The following is a 26,129-nucleotide window of genomic DNA, read 5'->3' as shown; positions in this document are numbered from 1 at the left end:
TTGGATCGGCACTACATCGGTGTCGAAGGGCACTGCGTTGGTTCCCATCTGCGCAAAGTCTTCACTGCATTGATGTTTGAAGCAAAACAGCTGCAGGACCCACTTCTGAGGCCCATGATTGGATTGGCACCTCAGGCAAGGGAAGACTCACAGATGGCAGAGTGCAGCAGCAGCAGGGTTGCAGGAAGTCTTTGATGGCCAGGAGACTTCAGAAATAGTTTGCCAGCCAGCAAGCCCATGGAGTCTCTCTGGGCTCAAGTGAGATGAGTCTAGGCCTTCTCCTCAGCAGGGCAGAGATCAGCTCAGCAAAGCAGAGAAGCAGTTACTTTAGAACAGTCAGTCAAGCACAGTGCAATCCCAGTAGCATAGCAGTGTTTACTCCTGCAGAGTTCTTCACAGATCCATTAGTGTACCGTCTTGGCAGGGTTAGAGCCCCAGTACTTATACCCAAATATGCATTTGACGTGGGGGTGACTTCAAAGCAAGTCCTTGCAGTGCACGGTCTTCCAGTCTTCCAGGATATCTGCGGGGGGTAATCAGCCCTTTGTGTGGAACACTGCCTATTCAGGTGTAAGTGTCAACTCCCCCTCCCTTTTCCTGCCTAGGAAGATCTATCTGAATGTAGATGAATGCAGATGAGTTTTTTTTTAAATTAATAAGTTTATTGATTTTATACAACCTTAACATGAGACTCATACAATAGTCTTTTCAATGCAGTATCGTTTTGCATATAGACATTCCTGCACAGTACTTATATCAATAAAGTGTTAAACATTCCACATGACATTTGCGTTCTTTGTACCATAGTCCGCCCAATCTTACTCACTATCACCGCACCTTCATAACATAACATCGCAACATATAATACAGACACTGTGATTTCAACTCTACATGTTGTTCTGAGTCCCTGATGAAGCGGCATCTCGTACCTCGCTCCCAAAGCCCACCTCATCTACACCTCTGCTCCCCACGAATGTTTTATACAATGCCCAGAAGTTTTTCGGTCTATTACGTGGTGGTAACAGGTCACTATAAGTTTCAGTTTGAGTACTACAATATAGCATGTCTCTTGACCACTGAGCCATTGTAGGAGGAGGTCCTCGCAACCAGCATATCGCCACACATCGCTTTGCTAATAATAAGCCAATATCTGTCAGCCTTCGTTTCGCCTTGGGGATAGTTTTGGAGTACCTAAGCAAAGCTAGCATCGGTTCTGGCGTCAATGACAACTCGGTTCAGTTCCGCAAAGATCTGTCCCCAAAAATGAGCTATCCCCGGACATGTCCAGGCCAAATGGAAAAAGTCAGCAGCCTGGGCATTACACCTATCACATGCAGACTCTTCTCTCAAGCCATATCTGTGCAGCCGCTCCTGGGTATAATACACCCTATTGAGGAATTTAAAATGTATTAGTCTATGTCTCCCATTAAGGGATATACACTTTGTGCTCATGCAACAATATGTCCATATATCATCCGTAATGTCACTCTGTAGGTCTCGCTGCCAGGCCAATCTTGCTTTAGTGTAACTATGCCTTCTACTAGACATCTAGACTTGGTTAATTTTGGATACCATCTGTGTGGGTGTCTGTGCTTTAATGAGGTTGGTCAAGGCCAGCAGATCAGGGGGCTCTGCCATATCTTCCCCTAGAATCTCGCTAAGTGCATGTCTAACTCTGTGAAACTGGAATTTTGTGAGAAGAGTCGGTGTTTCCTCGTTCCCACCCATGTCTCCCCAACTCTTAGCCGTGCCGTCTACAAAGAGGTCACCTATATATTGTGCACCAAGCGTTCTCAGTGCTGTCACTACCCCTTTATCCGTACAAGGCATTATTCATCGGCACCAGTCAAGCTGGGCCACAGGGGAATACAGTATAGCTCCTGCCTGTAGCTGCAATAAGTGATGCCAAGCGTGTGTGACTGTGTTAAGTGAGTCATCTATCCCCGTTCATCTATCAGGAGGCGTAAATAACAAAGCCGAAAGGGGTTTAGGAGCAGCCACAACTGTTTCTATACAAATGTGTGGTATGTCGAGCGGTCCGTGTATCCAATGGTATGCCTGGGCACTCTGTACGGCTCTATAATATAAGTCCAAGTTAGGTGCCCCAAGTCCTCCCATTGAATACAGGAGTGTAAGTATCTGCCAACTGGCACATGCCTGCTTGCCCGCCCAGCCTAGGTCAATCATAAGGGACTTAAGTCGTTGAAACAATACTTGCAGTAACACCATAGGGATATTTGTGAAAAGGAACAGAAAACGTGGTAGTATAATCATTTTCATAATGGACACTCTGCCCATCAAGGACAATGGGAGACGGACCCATCGTGCAATGTCCTCTAAAAGTTTGCTGATTGCCACCCCATAATTTTCCCTAAACACCACTTCCGAATCCGTGTGTGACTTTACCCCCAAATATCTCACCGCCTCTGTGGACCACTGCAGTGGGTATTCGGGTTCAAAAGCCATCGTGGCCGGGGTTAGGGGAAACATAATGGCTTTGTCCAGTTAACACGTAAACCCTACATGGTACCAAAGAGCACCACCTCTCGCAGTACTGGAGACAGGTTGGTCTCAGGATGGCGGACATAACGTGTTGTCCACGTAAGTGGATACAATCAGTTCATAGCCTGGGAACCGAATGCCTCTGTGGCTGTGGTACTCTCGAAGCGCACAGACCAGGGGTTCGGCCACTAGGACATACAAAATGGGGGACAGCGCCTTTTTAGGGTTCACCCACGTTATAACCCCTCTTGCATGTGTGGTAAATCCAGCCGCATTAATGTTGCCCTGTAGCCCTCTAGTGCGCAGCATAGGACTGTCCAGTGGGAGATGTGTTTCCTGCAAAAGTGCGATGTTAATGTCATGTCTGTGTAAATAACTCAAAATCTTACGTCATTTCCTGTGGTCATTAAGGCCACGTACGTTCCACGTGAGCGCGTTGACGGTATCGGGGCCAGTGTCCCGATGGGATCGATCCGCATCTGTCATGGGGTTGTACTACGTACAGCTGCCATACTGCTTGCACCGTCATTCTAATATGTGTACTGTACGCATCTTCACAAAATGCAAAAGTTGCAGAAACAAACCGTGTGAGTCTCAATACCATCCCTCCCTCCACCCACGTCAGGCTGTTCCTAACTGCGCCTGAACGACAAGTCCCCTCCGACTCTACCCCAACAATTAGCAATGTAACATGTGCAAACTTGCATAGACTGATCTCGATAACCCATTCCCCCCCGTCCCAACGTAAACAAAAACAGTGTGATTCACACAAGGGCAGATGTTGTACACTAAATAGAAACATGGGCTGCAGCTAAACCTAGCACTCAGCCCGATTCACCACCAGTACAAACTCGATTCCGCAACCGATACATTCCCCACATCTTAATGCTCCACCCAATGCAGTGGTGCCTTCAAGGACTCGACCCATACTGCATACAGTGCACATAGCTTGGCAACTGTAGTCCGGTACTACATTAATTAATAACCTGCCACACAATATCGTATCCTCTTAGAGGTCAGGCCTCCGCCCGTTCCCGGATCAAGGTGGCATGCCATACCATGGAGTTTGTCTATTGAAACCACAGCAATGTCAATCTCAGTCTTGTTCTTCTAGGCTTCCGCCGACTGCTCCCTCCTGCACTTCTCGTACTGGGCTAGGCTGTTTCTCCTTGGCCCACTCTTTCAGCGCTTTTTGCAAGGACTTAGGTTCAGTGAAAATCCGTGAACGGCCATTTCTATTAACACGAAGTCTGGCAGTATATAGCATGGCATAGTCTATATTTTGGTCTCTCATCTTAACGGAGCAAATTGTCTGCGCGCTTCTGTACACAAGCCGTAAAGTCTGGGTATAAGGAGATGTTGGACCCCTCCTACTGCAGTGTCTGCTTGTTCCTTGCAGTCGCCAATGCCGAGTCCCTGTCCCTGTAGTTCAACAGTCGGGCTATTATAGGTCTAGGAGGCGCCCCAGGAGGGGGGCGATGGCCCAATGATCTATGCGCTCTTTTCACCACGAAGATATTAGAAAACACTTCATTGCCCAGCAGTGTGGTCAGCATTGCCTCGACGAACTTCTCCATGTTGCCTGTTGGTGTTGATTCGGGGACCCCTTGTGATTCACAGATTGTTACGGCGTGAGCGTGCCTCCAAATCTTCGGCCTTGTCTTGTAGGACTTGCAGGACCTTTCCCATTTTTTGGTGATCCGTTTCCTTTGACGTTTACGCCTCTTCCACCTCAGTGACTCTGTGCTCTGCCATATCCAGTCTCTCCGCATGTTTGTCTATTCTCTCGGACATCCTGTCTATACGATACGAGAGTGCATTAATCTTATTGCCCAAACCTGCAAGACTGCCTTGGAGATTTTTTTCCATCATGACCAGAATGTAGCGGATGTCGCCCTCCACCTCTTCAGACGGTGGGTCCTGAGTGGAATCCTCCTCCTCAACCGTATTGTCCCGGCTTTTTGGCTTTCTTTGGTCAAATGTGATTTTGGGTTGATTTCTGTTGACTCTGCCCATTTTGCGTTGCGTTGCGTGGTCAGACAGGGGCCCAAATACACTAACTCGATCTTACCAGCGCAGAGGGGTCAATAGGAGGGCAATAGAGGCGCCCAGCAGCTCCCCTATACTTTAGCGCACTGGGGCTCCCAGCATTGCCTAACCAATCCTAGCTGCTCCTTGCTAGGGGGGTCCAAGTCAAATTAGCATCAATCCCACCTGCACCCGCGTCATGGGCAGGACGGCTAATCACTATGGCGCCAAGTGTTTTGTAGTAATGTCACGAGTGGGGTGCAGGATCGCCACTAGTTCCTTTTAATCATTCAGCTGTCCTCATCGCATTACTTTCCAGCCTAGAGTAGCCAAATATAATGTTCTCAGCTAGTTTGTGCAGACCCTGCTGTACTCTACGGGCGTGGTTCATGTATTTCAGTGCTCAGCTTATCAAGGCCTTCCTTCACCCCTCAGCTCTGCACAAGATGGTCGGCTCTCGGCAATGGAGCTTCCCCGGTCACGTCTCCAGTCCGGTATCCCCCTTCTATTGGTACAGGGCTCGCTATGCCCGTATCAGCCAGGCTCGCTGCCAATCGCCAGCACTGTTCCGACCGCGATCGCAGCTTTGGACTCACCGTGCCCCACCAGCAAACACTTCTACTGATCCCTGCCAGCTTTATGAGCGCAGATTAGCAGCGCATCCAACGTCCTTTTGGTGGCTGAGAGGAATGCCGCAGCTCTAGTGGCGACCCGCGGGGCCAGATCGTATTGACGATCGCTCGTTCCTCGCCGATTGTTGCTCCCCCAGTGATAGAGGGGGCGCGGCTATCCAGGCATGTGTACTGTGCCGTTACGCGCCCGTCGCTTCTTACCCCAGGTCGGTGTTTCAGTACGGTGCGAAGGCCGCAGCAGAACGTCTCGCACTGTCTGCTCTTAGCGGAGGGGTAGAGTACCCTCGAGCGGCTCCACCTGTAGCCAGTCAGTCCCAGACACAGCGCAGCATCAATGTAGGGTTGTTCAGCTCATCAGAATGAGGATATTGGCCGGATAGTGTGGCGGCTTCACGGAGCCGAGCGCTTAAGCGGCCATCTTGCAGTCCGCAAGTTCCGCCCCTCAAAATGCAGATGAGTTATCGGTCACACCCACCCTTCCTGTGTTTGTGGCTGTCTAGAAGGAATGCACAAGGTGTAGTTGTCATCTACTTCAGACGTGTATTGGAGGCAGGCTTCTAAACGGGACATTTCTAAAACAGTAATGTTAAATTCAACTTTACCACAAAAGAGGATTTATCATTACCATTTGAAAGATATGATACATGATGCAGCTATTCCTTTCTAATCAGGTATTACAGCTGTAAAGTGTTTTAAGGCATTCCCAATGCTAGCCTATGAGAGGGGTAGGCCTCACAGATGTGAAAAATACATTTAGCTGTTTGCCACTACGAGGACATGTCAAATTTGAAAGTATATGCTCTAACATTTAGTTACACAGCACCCTGCCCTTGAGGCTACCTAGGGCATACCTTAGGGGGGACTTATGTGTAATGAAAGGGGAGTTTAAGGCTTGGCAAGTGGATTTAAATGCTAAGTCGAAGTGGCAGTAAACTGCACATACAAGCCTTGCGATGGCAGGCCTGTGACAGGTATGAAAGGCTACTTTTGTGGGTGGCACAACCCATGATGCAGGCTCACTAGTAGCATTTAGATTACAGGCCCTGGATATATGGTATACCACTTTACAAGGGACTTATAAGTAGACTAAATATGCTAATCAGGTAAACACCAATGTCACCATGTTTAGGGGAGAAGGACATGCACTTAAGCACTGATTAGCAGTGGTAAAGGGCTCAGAGTCCAAAGACCATCAAAAAGATACAGCAGAAAGTGGAGGTACGAAGGTAAAAAGTTGGGGGAAGACCACCCTAGGGATGACAGATCTAACACAAGGGGAAGTTAGGCCCTAAAGAGGAGAAAAATTGAATAGGTTTGAATCTAGCATTTGTAGTTACTTTAGCAGGGTATGCCAAGATCATTTCCATTCCACCTTTGTGTTCCATTCTGAGAGTAGTTCACACCTTCCCCCAGGAGGGCAGAGGCTGTCTTGTTGCCAGCAACTGTAAATGGTCACTGGAAAACTTTGACCAGGAGAGTGGCTACTTTCTAAAGTTAATACAAAAAATAGCTAGAACAAATGTTCTAGCACCAGCCTGCCCTACTATACCGTAAAGCTTCCAATATTCAAAGATAATCAGTCTTAAATCAGAGTCCAAAAACCAATTAACAGATGGTGCTCCAAACAAGCAATGTATTTAATCCAGTTGATTGTAGAAATCAAGAATAAATTACAAATGTTGACATCACGCTTGTAACTGTAGTTGAAATAGCACATATTTGATCTCAACACTGTGAGTCCACATTAGCCATACATTGAACCCAATGCATTTCGGGTGTAGTACTCTTCATCAGGGGTGGCTGGAAAAATAAAGAGAACAACTAATTTTACAACAAAAACTAACATTTTTCAATCTTAAGACGCAACCTTTAATCAACATCACGGCATAAATACACCAAAAAGAAGAGATCTGTGATCAGTGTGTGTTGGATTAATAATCACGCAAGACTCAACATACATTAGGAAAAATAAATGGCCCATATTGTTAAGAGATGTGTAAAAACTTCAAGATCCAGCATGCATTGGTGTTTGAAACCAGTAGAAAGTGGTGAAAAAGTTGTCCAATACTTTAAACGTGGGATAATAAAGGCATATTCAAAGTGCTGCAAACGTCCTGGATACCCTGAGTACTCGAGGAATGTGGCACCAGTGGAGTGCAAACAGACAAAATAGCTAAAGCAATTCAAACCGTATGAATGGCTGCAAAGGCATAAGGCTACTCAAACTATGGGATGTCAGTCTTATCATGCTGTGGAGAAGAGAGCAAACAAACTGCTTATACGGTGACCTAAGCAACGGAGTAATTCCCCAAGAACAACTAGTAAACAGGCTCCAACTTTCTAAAGTTGGCATTTACTTAAGAGTTACATTAAATTCCACCTGAAAATCCGGTTGGGTTTAAGTTAACGATTCCTTTGATACCTTCAAATACCAACTTCAGTAGTCGCATTCAGACGTTAGCACAGCTGAGTGGTCAGCGTGTAACCCTGTACTTGCTGATGAGGCTACTAGCTTTTCCACAGCAAAAACAACAATTTGGGGTTTTACTCTTAATACATGTAAAGACACATGTTTCACTTTTTAATGTACAGCACCCTGCCTAAGAGCTCGATAGGCATTGCCTTAGGGGTGACTTATATATATTACAAAATAAGTTCTGGACTTTGTCATTATTTTAAATTGCAAAGTTGAATTACGGTTTAAAAACGGCTCTACTAGCCTGCAATGACAGGCTGGGAGTCATGCTTTGCTTTGTCACACGTGTGGTGGCACAATAAGTGCTGCAGGCCACTAGAATCACTTTAACTCACAAGCCCTGGGTTCCTCTGGTACCATATACTAGGGATTTCTAGGTACGTTAACTTATGGCTGTTGTTGGTGAGCCAATCAGTCATACACCTCATAAGGGTTTTGGGGAGAGACTGTGGCCCAACAGCTAGGGTGGTCGACCTCGGAGCTGGGGAACCTGGTTTGAGTCTCGGCAGGGACGCTCAACATTCTGTTATTCTGGGCAAATCATGTAATCTCCCCGTGCCTAACAAAAAAGGAAGTATCCGTCTGTAACGTAACTGGTGCTCATGTAAAGCACTCTGATACCTTCGGGTCCAGTTCACGCTAAATAAAACTCCACCACAAAAAAATGGGCCAGAGCAATGGCACTTAGGCCTGTCTATCAAGACGCAGCGCACCTTCGGAGTCGAAAAACCAGCAGCATCAGTCCAAAACTTTGGAGGTGATCATACAAATAAAAATGTATTTCCTTACAGGTGCTCCTCGTACAAAAGAGATATGGGGTCTCCCTGTACGAATGTGGACCCTTGAGTTGTATGGGGCTCTGTTTAGTAGTAGCAAGAGCTATTGTCTCCCATTCTATGCATTTCCCACTGCTGAAAACCAACCGTATGTGCCAGGTTTAAGTTCACATACATTTCAGCAGAACAGCAAGGCTAAATTGTCTTCACCTTCCCTGGTTGGAGCAGTTCCAGCAAATGAGCCTGGACCTGAGAGATACAACATGTGAATAAATGATTGTGGCCGTGAACACAGCCACTGCCTGCTAATTCCCTACATCCTGTGTCCTGGGGCAGCAAGAGTCTGACAACAGCTTTTAATTGGCCAGTTGCCTCCTGATTCCAGTATACAAACAAAGTGAACATTATACCATACCTGCTATGCCCATTAAAGCAGAGTGACTAGGCACGTTTGGCACCTGATTGCCATGGGAACAGTAGAATACCTGTAGCAAAATGCACCTGTGAATGCGCTGTTCTCGCCAAACCGTTCGAGGGACCGCTTCCTGTTGCAGTGTACTGTCCTGTGGCCCGCCTTTCGTAACTAGCAGATTATGATCGGCTCATGTGCCCCCTCCATATTTGTGAGTGGATCATGTGTCTCCAGTAAAAATCAGTAGAATAATAATTCCCGAAAGTAAAAGTGCCAAGAACATGTTTTTGAACATCATATATTCACATATAGACTAAAACTAAATGGATCAAAAGATTTTGGACAGAAGATTTTCAGCCTATATTGCACATTCTCTAACTGATAAAGTTAGAAGTGACTTATCCGCTAATTCTTGCCCTGAAGAAGTCCTGTGTTAGGACGAAACGCGTCGGCTGTATCGTTTTGCATTGTCCAATGAATTCGGAATAAAGAAACTGAAATCAAGGATTACATTGTCCTCTGAAATTGATTTGGATATAGATTAATTGACACTGTTTATAAATTTGTGGTGCATCTTAGCTTATGTTTGATTTGTCTTATTATGTTCCCTAGGGAACTAGCATTGTTACAATGGGTGCTACTCAGAATGCACACATTCCCCTGACCTATGTGTAATAGCATACCTCTGTGGGAAAGATACTAAAGGGTGATATTAATTTCAGGTGCTGGCAAAATAGAAGGTTCCATTGTTAGTCCATTTTAAACCGTTGAAGACCACTTTAAATCTCAGTGGCCAGTTGACATGAGGCTAACCATCACTGTTTTAATATAAATTGGCACTGTGAGCTAACTCATTGTCCTCCTTTTGGTTTGGAAGAAGCTCTCTATGAATGTGCAGAGAAATGATGACTGAGGCAGGGTACATTTGCTAGCTGCCCTGAAGGAGAAGGGAAATTTACTCATGAATGAAGAAAAGATTTGCTTCCGCTGCATCATTAAAACAGAAGAGGACCTTGTCTACGTCCTGTTTAGAGAATGTTACACACTTCAGAACAGCTCCCTATGTCCAGCAATTCCATTTACTGCCATAAGAAAGTTGTTCAGCAATTGCTGCCCGAACCAAGACTATATTTAAATGATATAGTGAGACAAGAATCCTTCGGGCTGATGGAGCATTGCTGCCCGGTTCCCGCCCATGGCTTAATCATGAAGTGCGTGCCTTTTCCAGAGAGTACCTGGTGGTTGCAGAAGCTCAAGACCACAAACACGTAATTGAGTAAAAGAAACATGTGGCGCCGCATAATTTTGTCTCCACTCTTTCATGTGTAATTAGGCCACATATAGGTTTACATTTGGCCATATGTACTTGTGTGATGTAACCTTAATAATGTAGGGTAATGCACTTGAACTGTTACAGAAAGTGCATCTACTGTGTAATCTCAACATTTGTGAGTGTGTATTAATGTTTTCTTTACAGTAACAAGTTGCAGATTTCACATATATTTACAGTTGTGTGGTTTGAATAACATTGCATTTCTTATATGTTCACGTATTTCTTTAAATAATACTCTCCATTTATTTTATAACTGGAAATGTACCCATTTGAATAGTGCTCTTCGCCTATATTATAACAGGGATGTATTTGTAATCATGCAGTTAAATGCATGCTGAAATGCTTGCTGTACTAAAGTTGACCAAAGGCTTTAATGTTTTGGATTTCACAATTTTAATTTTAACGTGAATGCTTGCTTTGGGTGCAATGTTGCTCTCTCCTCTGCAGATGCTGAAGAATTATCTTATGGTTAAAGAAAGGCACATTGTGTGATAGAGATAGTAAGGTTCGAAGGAGTATCTCTTGGCAAAGATAAGACAATTAATGAGAAAAGGGAGGGCTACTGTGAAAGCAGTGAAGGCCGTGTCCTGAATGGACCAAAGGAAGTAAATATTGAGTGTAGCTGCCAAGTTAGTTGCTTAAAGATAAGAATTAATTGGACACATGACCTGGGATTCTCAAAGGTTTTTAGTGGGTATAATTGGGTGTTGCACTTTTACTTCGTTCAGATGCCCTCTAGACTCTAAGAGCTACAGACCTCTTTGTGACCTCTCTGTTGAGTGGCTTCATGCTATACAATATACTTTAACTTTGAGAACTTTTACAAAAGTTCTGCTATGCTGACACCTTTCTCTGCTTCCCCGAATTAATAGGGTTTCCTTGATTCCGAGTTAGAATAGGGTTTAGTAGGTTTTCTTAGATAACCTCATATATAGGCAAGAGGATTGACACTTTCAATCTACTCATTAAAGTGTGTTTCTCATTGAATGCATTGCGGCTGCTGAATTCCTCATTTACTTTCTGTTATTGGGGATCAATGTATTCGCCGGTTTGGCTATCCTCTAGTGATTCTGTACTTTTATACTATGTTTCTGCGACTGATTTATATCAGCTTGGCGTTGAATTTGTAAATAATCCCATCAGTCGACTCAGAGCTTTACTGTGTGACCAAATGGGTTACACTGTAATTTGGTAAATTGTAGTTGATCCTAACTCCTTTTATTCCTCAGGCACCTAGAACTTTCCATTGCAGGGGGGCCAGAAAGAAGGAGTTAGCGTTAGATGCGCTCTTGCATGCCTAAAAGGCCCGTGAGCCTCATCCGTTAATGTTATACTGAATGCGTAACTATTGACTCTGAGACGATAGTTGTGGCTATTGTCCTGGAGTCAGAAAAGCGGAAACCTCAAGAGCAGAACATCTTTCTGTGCCCTTTACCACACATGTTGTAGACCCTTCCAAGACATAGGCATCCATTTTGAATCTCCGATGTGAGAGTGATTTGCAAAATGGAAATTGGAGAGAACCTGCCAGACAGGAGATGAAGATTGGAGGTAATCCCTAGAATATTCCTGAAAGCCTCTGAAGTAAAACAAGCTACAGGAGTAAGACAGAGGCACTTTTAAAATGTAAGGTGAGCTTCTGCCTCCTTCCTTCATCATTGGTATATGGAGGTGTTCACAGACCACTTTAGTGTATCCACCAGTAAAGGAAGCCCAGCTCCTTTTGTGACAATGTCTTGCAAGCCCCTGTCATGGAACGCCCAGTTCCACCCTCCTGCATGCAGTATGTGCAGAACAACGAGAAGTGATTAAGTCGCTAAATGTGAGATGAAACCCACTCACCTGAAACCATACAACTGGCAGCACGTCAGGCTGAGGCAATACACATGTCTGGCCTAAACACTGACTGTAAAAATAAGGTGGCTTTCCCGGATCCGTGTTCATGGTCTATGAGTGTAATATAATATAACCCAATTGTGACTAATTACTTCATATAATGTATGTTTTTATCATGTGTTTGCATTTGCTATAAACAGAACCATTTTACACTTTGTAGAAAATATAACCCGACTATTCATCCTATAGGCTATTCATTTGGAAAATGTTTTGTATCGGGTTTGCAGCATAAGATCGACTTCAAATATAAAACTATTTTGGACCATGCGGTCTATACATTTGACAGACCCAGCAATGCTTTCCACAGCGATATTAACATGCTTCACAGTTAGACTGGTTTTACCTAGAAAAATAATGTCCTAGTAACCAAAGTGAATTAAGTAGTTTATATATGGGTAGTTGTCTGTTTTAGGAAATGAGAAGGGCTTGGTTGTGGAGTCCCAAGAGAAACAAAAAGCATATGTGGTTGGAATATAATTTCACTGTATCAGAGTACTTAATCTCGAAATGCCCACATTTTTGCCACAGCGAATATTGTTTTTACGCCGATCTGCTAAAAGTAACAGCTTGAACTTGTGAGCCTACCCTATCATTATTTATGAAAGGAAGATCAAAAGACATTGGCTACACAGCAAGGCGTGCTATAATGAAAGACAGTAGGCAGCAAACAGCGACATCAAAAGCATCAGAATTAGAAGAAATGATTCTATGAGTAAATACATTTTTAGATTTATAGTGCTTTAAGCCAAGTTGACTCCAATGCAACTCTTTAGCAAAGAGATGTGGCCTAATAGCTAACTTGCAGAACTAGAGCAAGATTGCATCCTGACTTATCTACTTTATTTACTTTGAGGTTCCTGGGAAACCCCTTTCCGTTCCATAGTTCCTTGTATGTCAAAAGCGGGAGTGCCTAGGGGCAATATAGCACCTAGTGAGTGCTGTACAAAAAAAGAGTCAACATTTTATCCAATTGGAAGTTTGTGTTATGTTGTGAGGTATAGTAGAGTGTAGATAATCGTGTATGTATGGCGGTCAATGGGGCTTTCTTAACTAACTGATTTCAAAACTAAATGTTGCGTTCGAGTGTAAATCAATGTTGTCTCTGTTCATGTGAAGTGGATTGTGAACTGTCAAATCTAATAGATTGTCTGTAAATGTGTCTGTGTTAGGTGATACATTTCAACCAATGGTAAAGCTATGACATTTAACACACCATAAACAATAAACCTTAATGATCCCTAAGATATGCAACCTTAACTGCTCTGATAGATGGTGATATACCCCCAAAATGTATGTGGCAGCATGAATAAATATGGTTTAACCCATCCACCACTTGTTACTATTTATCATTAAAACAATGAGAGTTTTCTCTTTAACCTGTCTTTTCATTCAAGGTGCATGTGCCTGTGTGCAAAGTATGCGATAAGGGTTACTTTGAGAAAAAGTTGCTTTCCAGCTATGTGCTACTAACATATACCTCTTGGGGTTGTGGGTCACCTTGTAGGCTCTCCATAACATTACATTCAGTTTGGGAATTTCATAGCTAGCAGAAAAACCTGCACAGATCTTTATATTGAGGCTTATGTCAAATAATGTTTCAATCACTTAGATCAGAGATACAGAGGACCACACATGGAATCAAATGCTTATATCCAGATTACAGCCACTGGGTTCCAAAGTATCCGTAATACGAAGAGGTCTGGTGATGAGGTAAGTATTCTGACGAGGTTGTTCAAATCTCGTAAAACAACTTAAAATGGCAATCTACAGATCAAGTGCCTACAAATGCCCTTCTTGTACACCACTTTAGTGCATTAAATCACACTGACAAAAATAGCAGGTGGACAGTGATTGAAGGAACCAGCCCAAACCGAACAGGGGCAACACAGAAAAACATTAACTGTGAATGAGGACTGCTTGAGTAACAAATTCAGAACTGTATACAGTACTCTGAATGAAACTGGATTTTAGCTAACCGATTTTCTGAGAACACAAAATGGTCAATGCAATTCATTATGTATATTATTCATAGTATATAATATAAAAAATCCAAGTGATACAAGTTGGTAATTCTTAAAATGGAACTGTGACTAAGGTTTTATACAAAATCCAAACACACACTAGGTTTCCTAAATATTGTGCACTTCTGTTATCCATGGGAACTGTTAACAAAACATATTGCAAAAGAGAGTGATCCAGGCCCACAGACTGCTATTCACCTGTACTGAATAGAAGTGTGTAGATGGTATCGGATAGAAACTTCTAGTCACAGATTCCTTAACTTAGAATTATACGCAGGCATCAGACTGGATCTGGAAATTGTTCTTGAGCAGTACACCCGTGCGCTGGTAGGTGGCATCGTTCAGCTCCATGTGGTGCTGTCCGCACTGCACGTAATGTCCGTGGTGCCTATATAGGTGCCACCCCAATTCACTGATGTCAGTTCTTTTCTTTCTGCGCCAGTCAGTGCAGATCCAGGAGAGCTACCCCTTAGTCAAACTTTTTTTTGATGTTTTGTCAAAGTGTTTTGAGGTTTTTTCCACCTGTGACAGGAAAGTCATCCAAGAAGGCCGGCTTCAAGCCCTGTGGTGCCTGCCACTGCTCAATGTTGGTGACGGACCTGCAGCTTGTATATCTTTGGTGCCTCAAGTGCGACCACGACACAAAGACCTTCTCCAATTGCTGCACCAGGCACCCTAAGACCTTGAGAGAGATGTCCCTCAAGCTCCTGGCAGCTTGACGTGCGACGCCACAACGCTCCAGATCCTGATCGAGAAGAAGGTGCAGTCGTGGAGTCCAAGAAGCTTGTCGCACTCGAAGTCATCGGGCCATTCGGGTAAGTCCCACTGCAAGAAAATAAGTTTTCAGAGCATGCTTCCAGTTGATTTCACATCGCCTGTCGGCTGACGAAACAGGGGAACATCACTCAAGGCCTGACTCCATAGTTGAGCCAGTGCTTGGGCTGCCACGAGCTTCTGGGTGCCAGAGCGACCCCCACTCAATTGAGAGAGTTTACTGAGGCAATGCACCTCATATTTGGGTATTCCGTTACCTTTGGCACACCTTTGGGCCCCATTGGCTCAGGAGGCCTACTACATGCCAGCAACTCCCGCGCCGTTGGGTCCCAAAGATCCACAAATGGATCTGGATCGGTGCCGGTCGTGCCATGTCGACCTTCCCCGGCACCGGTTCCAATGCCCACGCTCACTGGCAGCGCCTTCTCAATTTACATTTCCGACACGGAACAGAAGAGGCGTCACCTGATGCTGACTGGAGCCTTGTCTTCCAGGCCTGAGCCTGAGCCCTATTCTTATGGGCTAGGACTCAGGCAGGAATGAGAGGGGTCACTGAATCCTGAAGAATACCAGCCTTATGATACCAACTTGGACTGGTGTGAGGATTTGGCAGACACCAGCAGACTGGATACCACTCCAGATACTGCCATGCTCTCTCTCCCTAACGTGGCTGCAGAGGAAGGAGCATTCGCATGCGCATTCGCATTGCGCACTTAATAGTGCTTAATTTGCGCACTTAATAGTACTTAATAGTGCGCACAAGCACGGTGAGGGAAGCATGCCATCAATCCGAGACGGCTGAGAGGGTGTGGTGTCTGTGGCCATAATTTAATTATTGCTAGCCCCTGGCTAGATTTGCCCGGTCTTCTGGCACCCGCTCGTACCTTCCACTGAAGCTGCAGGCCAGGTCTCAGGTGAGTCTCAGAGGGGGGGGGTGGGCTCTGGGCTGGGCAGCATACTGGACATCACATGCTTCATGGGGCAGGCCATAAAACGTAATGTAGGCCCCGCAGCCCCCATGTTCCAACCTCTACTCTGTGAGGGGCCCCATCAGCGCAGTAATTGCACTGCGCACAGGCAGCACTACACATGAGGTAACTGGCAGGACCGTTATGAGGTAACTGTTGCAACCAACGCCGTCGTTGGTTGCACCAGTTACCTCATTACGGTCCTGCCTCATAAATCAAATGGTGCGTCATGCCGCGTGTGTTGGGTGCAGGTGACCTGAGCTCCCAGACCCAGCAGCAAGGGGGTTGTACTGAAGGCAACTGCCAAGACGCCAGAGATCTCTACTGAAAGAGGTCAATGAATATGGCAGATTAAATGTGCACTCCTACTGGGTAACAAGAGGCAGGACCCAAGTCGGATCAAACGTTTCAATCAGGCGCCCCACAATCCCAACTGGTTACCGAGGCTTTGTTTTTTTCTGGTTCCCGTACCCCCACTCTGCCTATTCCTTGCATTGAAATTTACATTTACTGCTTTAGTGTGAGAAAGCATTTCAAGAAAAGAAATATAAAGTAGGGTTGCCAAAAGAAAAATGCCAGCAATGTGTTTTTAAAGAGCCTGGAAAGACCTCGTCTTGACACTAAATAAGGTTATAAATAACAAAGTATGTATTCATTTGTAATGTGACTTTTCAATATTTGTTCCCTTTTATTATCAGTCATGAATCATTCAGGCTGCCCTAGAACACAATTAAAAGTGCTTTCTATTTATATTTGATGTTTGAAGTATGCACAGATTATTGCTGAAAATAGGGCTTTAGGTGACTGCTTATTTTTGTCCCGTCTTGGACATCAAAATATTGAGCTGGCAACCCTAATCATAAGACTGGAAGTTTGTTGCACGATCAGCACATTATTTATTTTCTCCACCCTCGATCCCTGATTAACGCCATAATAGCAATAGTTTAACTTACCTCTGAAACCCTATGCCGCCATCAGTAACATGCTCAATTACTTCAAGTGTCTGGGAATGCACTCCTCATTCAGGCAACTCACTCCTCATTCTCGCCCTTCACTTTCACGCTCACCCTGCACTCACAGGGATCACAATGCACTCACACTGATCACCATGCACTCACACCATTCACCCGCTCACCCTGCACTCACACTGATCATTCTGCACTCACAATGCACTTGCGCTTGTCACCCTGTACCTCACCCTGCAGTCACACGAAGCACACTACTCTCCCAGCACTGATGTGACACTTCACTCACTTGTCCCCCCTCACTGCTCAATCTTCAATCTCACTCAAACAAGCCCATCTCCAACCATGCATTCTTTCGTCCCACTCTGCACTTACAGCGCACCCAAATTCATATGGTCACCTGACTCACCCTGCAGTCACTCCTCTTACCCTACTCTCACACTGTCTCATCGCTCACCGTGCACTCACATGAGCACTCCTGCCACCCACAAAGCGCAGAGGGTTAATGTGCCTGCTACAAAGAACATGCAGATCACAACTGAGTAGCGCTATAAAAAATGAAATGTTTTTCAGAAAAGTGCTATAGAGAGAGGAGGTGCATTGTTGGAGAATGGTAGTGAGGGAATTCGTGGAGGAGGAGGAAATGGGGGAGGGGGTGCCAAAAAAAGACTTGCACCATGTGCGACCAGTGCTAGGACTAGCCCTGGCTGGGAGTGGTAGCCCCCCCCCACCGAAGTTCAGGTCTAGTTATACCCCTGGTTTCAATCCCCAGCCAACTCAGGACTTTCGTTCTCGCTTCTCTGATTTGTTATCTAAGACTTAGGTCGGTGATGGCCACTGGGGAAGTAAGGGGCAAAGCCAGTCCGTGAATTAGCAAAGGTGTGCCACCCCCAGTGCCACACCCTTTTGATCTCCTTAGTATAGATATGTCTATTTCTGGACATCATATGGTACTTCCTGTGTTTTGAACCATGAGTGAAAGCTTACGGAGTTGAATATAAACGTTAGGTTTTTTTTAAGCATACTGCTTTGCTAATACAGAATTGTCAACCATATTGAAAATAAATAGTTTCTCAAGTCGAAAATGTATATTTTTTGTAGACAACAGTGTGTATAATGTGAGGGCACATAAGTCTCTTACTCCTCTCAGTATTCATATTAATTATTCACCGAATGTGCACTATTCATCTACATCTTTGAAGATCAGGGATTCATCTTCGCAATGACCTCTCTGTGGAAAAAAGGAAGGATGTGTCCATCAACCTGCATAACCAACCCCTTAATGTAGTGTGCTTTACTCCCTTCTAAAATTCTATTGCATTCATTGGTAAAAGAGAAAGGAAGGTGACCTTTAGTTTTCCAAATTGCGATCCAACGTGAGGAGCTGCAAGGCATCTTTTCAAATTGTTTAGGTGCGTGCATTTTAGTGCCACTTTGCCTGCAGGACTGTCTCTGGCCACCCTGTTACTTGCATTTACATGCCCACCATCTTGCGATGGGCTGCTCTCTTCTCTCACACTTCCTTTCACGCACAGTAAATTCTCAGTTCCTGTTCCATGCCAGGGCCCTGGCCTGATTCTAAGTGATCTGCCACGTATCATGTTTATCGACCCATATCCTAGGTCTCACCTCTTGCCATGGCCTCCTTTACTTTCCCCAGGTCACGATTGGTGCCTTGGAAGCTGCCATTACTGAATAGGAGATAGTTGCATCCATTAAAGGCAGATGCCATCCAGCGACCTTTTAAGGCATGGGCAAAGTGGGCTTTGGCCAGGGCCCCAGACTTTCAGGGGGTCACTTGATAAAACCAGCTCTGTTCTTTTGCCCTGATGGCATTAAATGATTCTTCAACAGATTGTTTTAACTAACACTTACCTTTGCTTTTTCACAATTGGTGATATGTGTGTCTATTACAGATATTTTGTAGTGGAATGTTGTGTTTCATGGAACATCCATAAAATAGTTTCTTTTGGATCAAATCAGGACCCCACATATGAGAAATGGGAGCGTGTCACAAAGATTATTTGCAGTAATATTAGCGAGCAGCTGCTGTGTTATAATATTGAAAACACACATCACTATCCCTGAATATTACATGGAAACACATTCAGAATTTGGACTAGTGTGTCTGTGACACTGTCTTTGACCCTCGACAGTCACAAGTGTGTGGCATGCAGATAATTCTCCAGTCTATTTCTCTTGAATTCCGCAGGATACTGAGTTATATCTTGTGTACTTTTCATGTATATTGTCAGTCGAGTCTAAGGAAATGCAGTATTGGGTTTGTCTTTCAAAGTTTCAAGTTATTGTCCATTAATGTCAATTCTATTTCAGACCCTCCGTAGTTGTTCTTTGTTCTTCAGCCAGAGGTAGTTCCTGAGACATTAGGATCGCTCCTTGGCATTGTTCTGATTGCTGCCTCAGTTAAATAATCTGCTCTTGACGATGTTACAAATGGCGTAGCTTATATGTTAAGAGTTTTTCCCACTTTCTCATTAGAACTTTGAGCCAGACGATATAGAGGCATTTCATTAAATGTTGGAGGTTTCAAATCAAAATATATTAGATTTTTGGGCGGTGGGACAAAGTGGTAGATGGTGGGCAGGGCCACGGGGGGCCCCCTCCATGTGCTTTGCAGGGGGGCCCCCTCAAGTTTCGTTACGCCACTGGGTACGCCGCAGATGATCTCGGTGGCTTCGGAGCGGAAGGGGGGAGGCGGACGCTCTGTGTTCTGTCGGTGAGGAAGGAGGTGGTCCAATCCAGGGCCTTCTCTTGGATCCCGGCGTCATGGAGGCGTGTTCATGGTGTGCGGTGGCAGACTGTGTTGAAGGTGGCTGATAGGTCCAGGAGGATGAGGGCCGTGGTTTCTCCGTTGTCTAGCAGGGTCCTGATGTCGTTGGTGGCGGCGATGAGGGCAGTTTCGGTGCTGTGGTTGCTGCGTAACCCGGACTGGGACGGTTCCAGGATGCTGTTCTCCTCGAGGAAGCTGGTCATCTGTTTGTTGATGACCTTCTCGATGACCTTCGCCGGGAACGGGAGCAGGGAGATGGGTCGGAAGTACTTGAGGTCCTTGGGGGTCCGCCTTGGGTTTCTTGAGTAAGGCGTTGATCTTGGCGTGCTTCCAGCTCTCCGGGAAGGCTGCTGTTTCAAAGGAGATGTTGATGGCTTGCCGGAGATGGGGTGCGATGGTGGAGCTGGCTTTGTTGAAGATGTGGTGTGGGCAAGGGTCTGACGGGGATCCGGAGTGGACGGTGTTCATGATCTTGATGGTGTCGTCGTCGTTGATGTTGGTCCAGGAGAGCAGGCGGTTGGTGCGGGTGGTGGTCGTGGGGGCGGGGGTCTTGGCGGTTGCCGGGGCGGTTGTGGCGTTGAAGCTGTCGTGGATGTCTGCGATCTTGCGGTGGAAGAAGGTGACCAGTGAGTCGCACAGGTCTTGCGACTGTGGGATGTCGTTGGTGTTGGAGCTGGGGTTGGAGAGTTCATTCACGATGTTGAAGAGCTCTTTGCTGTTGTGTGCGTTGTTGTCTAGGCGGTCTTTGAAGGAGGCCCTTTTGGTGGATCTGATGAGGTGGTCGTGTCTGAGGGTGGCGTTCTTGTGGGCTGCGTAGTTTTCCAGTGTTCGTTCACGGATCCAGTTCTTCTCTAACTTTTGGCAGGTTAGCTTGGAGGCCTGGAGGTCTTCAGTGAACCAGCTGGCTTTCTTTCTGGTGTGGCTGTTGGAGGGTTTCTTGAGCGGGGCAAGGTTGTTGGTGCAGTCATTGATCCACTGTCTGAGGTTGTGGGCGGCGGCATCTGGGTCGGTCGAGTCTACGGGTGGGCTCAGGGCGAGAGTGGTGGTTAGCTGGTCTTCGGTGATATTGCTCTAGCAGCGGCGAGGCGTCTTTTGGGTGCGGTGGTGCATGGTGGATTTCCGGAAAATGAAGTGGATGCAGCGGTGGTCGGTCTAGTGGAGTTCGGTGGTGTGGTTGAAGGAGACGTGGGAGCTTGCGGAGGAGATGGGGTCCAGCGTGTGGCCGGCGGAGTGGGTGGGTGTTGTGACGAGTTGTCTGTGTCCGAGGTTGGCGAGGTTGTCAATCAGGGTGGAGGAGTTGGAGTCGTTGTTGTTCTCGAGGTGGAAGTTCAGGTCCCCGAGGAGGATGTAGTCCGTAGAGGCGAAGGCGTGTGTGCTGACGAAGTCGGTGATGGAGTCGCTGAACTGTGGTCGGGGTCCGGGGGGTCTGTAGACGAGGGTTCCTCTGAGGGTGGTGTTGGGGTCGGTGTGGATCTGGAACTGCAGGTGTTCGGCGGTGCTGAGGGTGTCGTTGGTGTTTGTCGAGACTTTGAGAGTGTTCCTGTGGACGATGGCGATTCCTCCTCCTACTCCATTGGTGCGGTCCTTGTGGGTGATCTTGTAGCCTTCCGGGATGGCTATGGTGATGTCGGGTGCCGAGGAAGGGTTCATCCAGGTCTCCGTCAGGAAGGCGGCGTCTGAGGTGTTGCAGTCGAGTAGGTCCCAGAGTTCAACGGCGTGTTTGCGGGCGGAACGGGTGTTGAGGAGAATGCATCTGAGGTAGTTGAGTTCTTTGGTAGGTGAGTTGGCTGGCCGGTTGCTGGTGAAGTTGCAGTTCCGGCAGGAGAAGGGTCCTTGGGTGCGCTTCGGGGCAGCCAGGCAGCAAGTGCGTGATCATCCGGCATTGAGTGTGTGGAGGGTGCTGGAGTCGTAGCGGAGACGGGCGTCATGGTGTTTGCGAGGGCCAGGCGTTCTGGCACTTGGTGCGGTCCAGGAGCGGATGGGCGCAGACGGGCTTCCCTACGGCGCGCCAGTGGCGCGCCCGCTGCGCGGCCTCCATATGAGGGGAGGCGGGAGGGAGGAGCAGCTGGGAGGCGGGAGCGGGGCAGCGAATGAGCGAGCAGGGGGGTGGGGCCGCAGGGACGCAGCGGTGGGAAAAACGGGTGGAGTGCAGCGGGGAAAACAAAAAGCAAAACAGGGCAAAGAAAAAAGAAGGCAGGGGGAAAACAAGGAGATAAGAAGGAAAAAAGGATTTAAGGCAGTGAGAGACAACAACAGAAATCAATACAGCAGTGGTAGAATAAGACAATGCCATCCAAGCAGTGCAGTAGCATGGGGAGCGACCTGCCTGAGAGCAGGGTCAAGGGTCGCCCACTGCGGCGACTGCGGGGCTTCGCTGGTACAGTGGAGATGTAGAGGCTCTCCCTGCTGCATTCCACATTGCCTCTTCTCTGTTGACATGGTCTCTCCCTCCCGGGCTCATGCCAGTGCTGTCAGAATCTCTGGTGCAGACTTCCGCGCACCTCTCACCTCGTGCACTCAGTCCTCTTTGTGGGCGCCCTCTTCAGGTGCTTTACTCCCCGTTTTCTCGCTTGCAGTGGTGTCCGTTCTCCACTGGAAGCATGTGGCTCAATTTCCTTGCTTGTGGTGGTATCAGACAACCGCTGGGGGTTGCACGTTCTCCTTGCACCTTTTGTGGGCTTGGGGCTTGCTGCTTGGCATCATTGGACTCTTAGCCGCTTGGGACACTCTACGGATGTTTAAAGTCTTTTGCTATGGTGCCTGGGAGCAGTGCTCCATCTGCTAGTTTCCTGCTGTAGTTGGGGGCTGTGCTGTGTCCTCACTGGGCATGTGTACGTGTCCTTGAGGCTTCTCACGCCCAATAATCCCTGTGGCATGGGATGCTGGCAGTGCTTCATGGCAATGCAAACAAGTTTGCTCCTGCTGTCCTGGCTTCAAATGTCCACTGGGTGACTCTGCCGCCATCTATTCTGTCAGGCCACAGCAGCTTTTCAAAACCACAGGCCGTATAGCTCTCACTTGCTGAGAGGGGAGGCTAAATCTGTTGATGGGCACACAGTGCAGATGCTCGGTTTTCCTAAATGTGGTGCAGTGAAGGGGTGCCACTAGGTGGCACTGCAACCACTTTCCATACTTTGCAGGCCGGACATTGTTTTCACAAGCTGGGCTGCTGCAGGGGAGTCCTTCTCTTCCTTCTTGGCTGTCTCTCTCTACTACTCACAGGCTGGGCAGGTGCTGAAGCTGTGGACACGGTGCACGACAGAGACAGAGTCTCTCCTCGTGCCGACGGGCTGCTGTGCTTCTCTGCTGGCAGCCAGTCTGCTACACTGCTGTTGTCCCAACAAGATGCAGAGACTGTCCCTGCGGTAAATGCAGTCATATCACCCACGCGGGCGCAGCAGGAGTGGTGGGTGTCACACAATGTTGGTGTGGCAGGGTGTGTGGTTTCTCGCCACGTTAGCCTGGGGCACCACATGCAGTGCACTTATGCAGGGAATTGGGCAGCTGCTAGGTGCCGTTTCAACCACCACCGGTCAGGCACCTTTGTTTCCTGAATGTGCAGGAAGGTGCTGGAGATACAGATGCAGGGGCACACAGCGCCGGTGCGATAAGGTGGCTCCTGTCCTGCACACATTCCTTTTGTGCCGCTACTTCAGATGCAGTGGATCACGGCAGCCTCTCCAGCATAGTGGGTCATGTAACTCTCACGATGGCTGCCATTCGTGCTGATCCACGCTTCCTGACCTCTCTAGTGGTAGGCCTCTTGCGGGTGGGTTGGCAGCTTGCGGTTGCATTGAGCATGCTCCTATCTGCAACACTTCCTTTCCTTCCATGCGGGGCGGTGGGGGTGCCTGTATGTTGCCCTAAGGCTGCCCTTTCATTGCGCAATGGAGGGCAATGCGGAGATCTGTGCAATGCTGGTGTGGTTCACTGGGCTGCTGCCAGGTGGCGATGTAGTGTTTCACCTGCTCCGCAGGCGGGCCCGAGCTCTTGACCAGCCAGGCTGCTGCGGGAGATTCCTTTTCTTCTCAGCGGTGGCAGTCTCTCAGCAACCTAGGACCATGCTGGCGGTGAGGCTAAAGACTGGGGCTCGCAGTGCAGGTGCGGCAGGGCTTCTCATCACGATTATACCCTCTGTCTGGGCTGCTCCGTACGGCGGGTTGGGTGGCTGCAGGGGCATGAACATGCGGACGGCTGCAGAGGCCTTACCAGTGGACGCCGGTGTACTCGTGAGTGGCCTTCTTCTTGCCCTGTTCTACCTCAATTGTTATCATGCTGGCAGCAGGTGTGGGGGTGCCTTAGTCGCAGGCTACACTTCTACCACGAGGAACAGCCGAGTTTGTGACAGCACACATGAAGGGGCAGACCCACTCGTTGCCATTGTGGTGTATTGGGCCCTGTTGTGTTCTAACCCCTGACCTCTGTCTGGGAGGGGTAAGGCCCTGGGTCAGCACCCTCGTGGCATGGGGAACCCAGGGGAGGCCTCGCGCTATTGCAGCGTAATGAGCAGACCACACACACAGTGACTAGGTTGGGCGCGAACTGCCTACTCGCTCCCCCGTTTATTATTTATATCTACGCGCTCACGTCGGGGACGTGAGCGCAACCTGCGCGCGTTCGGCAGCGCTCTAGCGGAAACGCTAGAGCGCTAACTGTAACATCCCTTCTCAACTCAGTCCTTGACAACAGTTCCTTTATTACTTCGCTGCATCACTTACTTGGCACGCAAAGTCTCTCAGCCGACTGCTGGGCCTGGGGTTCTCCCTCAGCTCATACCTGGTGGCCCTTCGTGCGCCTGGGGCCGAGGTTTCCGGTGGTACTTCTTGCCTTGGCCCACCTCCGGTGCCATCGGCGCCACCTGGCTCAGAGTCTGTGTTGCTCCGTGGGTCGGAGAGGGATGTGTCCCCCGAGCCGTCTCCCAAGTCGTGGTCCACGTCGATATCTGCTGTCTCTGGGTCATCCGCGGGTCTCCTCACCACCTTGAACCACGATATGTTCCGGGTGACCAGGTCTCTCCCTCGACGCGCTGTCACCATGGTCCCTCGGCGGTCGACCACTCTCCAGTATCCTTTTTCATATCGAGTTTTAAACTTTCCTCCTGGCCGGCGCTCTTTGAGGACCACTGTGTCACCAGCTTGAACTTCTCGGGTTACGGCCCTCCGAGCCTCACTGACTCTGTTATTTCACCTTTGGCGCCTTCAGAAAGCTTCTTCCTCACTGAAAGGTGGCGCTACCCAGCCTGGGGCTACTGGCAGCCCATCCCTGCGAGCTCCTTGGAACATCAATGCCCAGGGGGCTTGTCTGGTGGAGCAGTGGGGAGTGCTGCGGTATTCCCCTAGGAATCGCTGTAGTTCTTGCTCTGGGTCTAGTTGTTCGGACACAGCGATGCGTAGTATCTTATTGATGGTGTGCATAAACCGCTCCACCTCCCCGTTAGCTTGGGGCCATTGCGGGGTGATGCGCCTGTTTCTGATGCTGTGTGCCTTCAGGAGTTCTTCGAACTCGTGCCCTTGGAACGGGGGTCCATTGTCACTCCGCAGTTCCTCGGGGTACCCGAACATCCCAAATACCTTCTCCAGGGCAGGTTTCACATGTTCGAAAGCGGTGGACGGTAGGGCCTCTGCAATGGGGTACTTCGAGTAGCTGTCCATGATGACTAGGGTGACTCGCCCATCGGGCAGGCTCCCAAAGTCCACGCTGATCTTCTCCCAGGGGGTATGCCCATGCTCTTCAGTTATGATGGGCGCTAGTGGTTGGGCTTCCCCTGTTAGCTGGCATGACTGGCAGCTGCGGACAGTGTCGGTGACGTAGTCGTCCATACCCGGGAACCAAACTTTCTCCCTCATCCGGGCTTTCATCTTCTCTGTACCTTGGTGCCCCTTGTGTGCTAACTGGGTTGCTCTTGTCCGGAGTGCTCCTGGAATGGCGATTCGGGAACCTCTTAGGAGTCCCCCTCTGGTCACGCTCAGCTCGTGTCGTACTCTCCACATGTGTTGAAGATCCTCTCGGTCCCCACTGGCCCACGAGTTCGCCGTTTGCAGAAACGACTGCCAGTTTCCCTCGAGTATGGTGTTCTTGACCTTGAATATCATGGGGTCTTGGTTGGCTACTTCTCGGAGCTCTTCAAGCGTAATAGCCCTGGGGCACGTCAGTGCCGCCACCATGTCGAGGTGTTCCTCGGCGTCATCCTCAGCGTCCCTGTGCTCGGGTGCACCGTCGTGTTCTGGGTGGCGGGACAGGAAATCTGCCGGGTTTTTGGCCCCTGGCTGGTACACTACACTCAGGTGATATTGTTGCAGACCGATGGCCCACCGCTCTATGCGTGGGGGCGGGTGTGGTGCTGTTCCCCGGAACAACGGCACCAGCGGCTGATGGTCGGTCACCACTGTGAATGGGTGCCCGCACACGTAAAGATGGAAATGGCGGCAGCCCCACCGGATTGCCAGTGCTTCCCGCTCGATTTGGGAGTATCGCTTCTCCGTGTCGGTGAGGGCCTTGCTAGCGTACGCCAGAGTTGCCCACTGCCCAGGTTCCTGTTCTTGCGTTAGGACTGCC

Source organism: Triturus cristatus, chromosome 4_1, assembly GCF_964204655.1.
Source record: "Triturus cristatus chromosome 4_1, aTriCri1.1, whole genome shotgun sequence".
In the NCBI taxonomy this organism is placed as follows: domain Eukaryota; kingdom Metazoa; phylum Chordata; class Amphibia; order Caudata; family Salamandridae; genus Triturus; species Triturus cristatus.
This window is presented reverse-complemented; position numbering follows the sequence as displayed.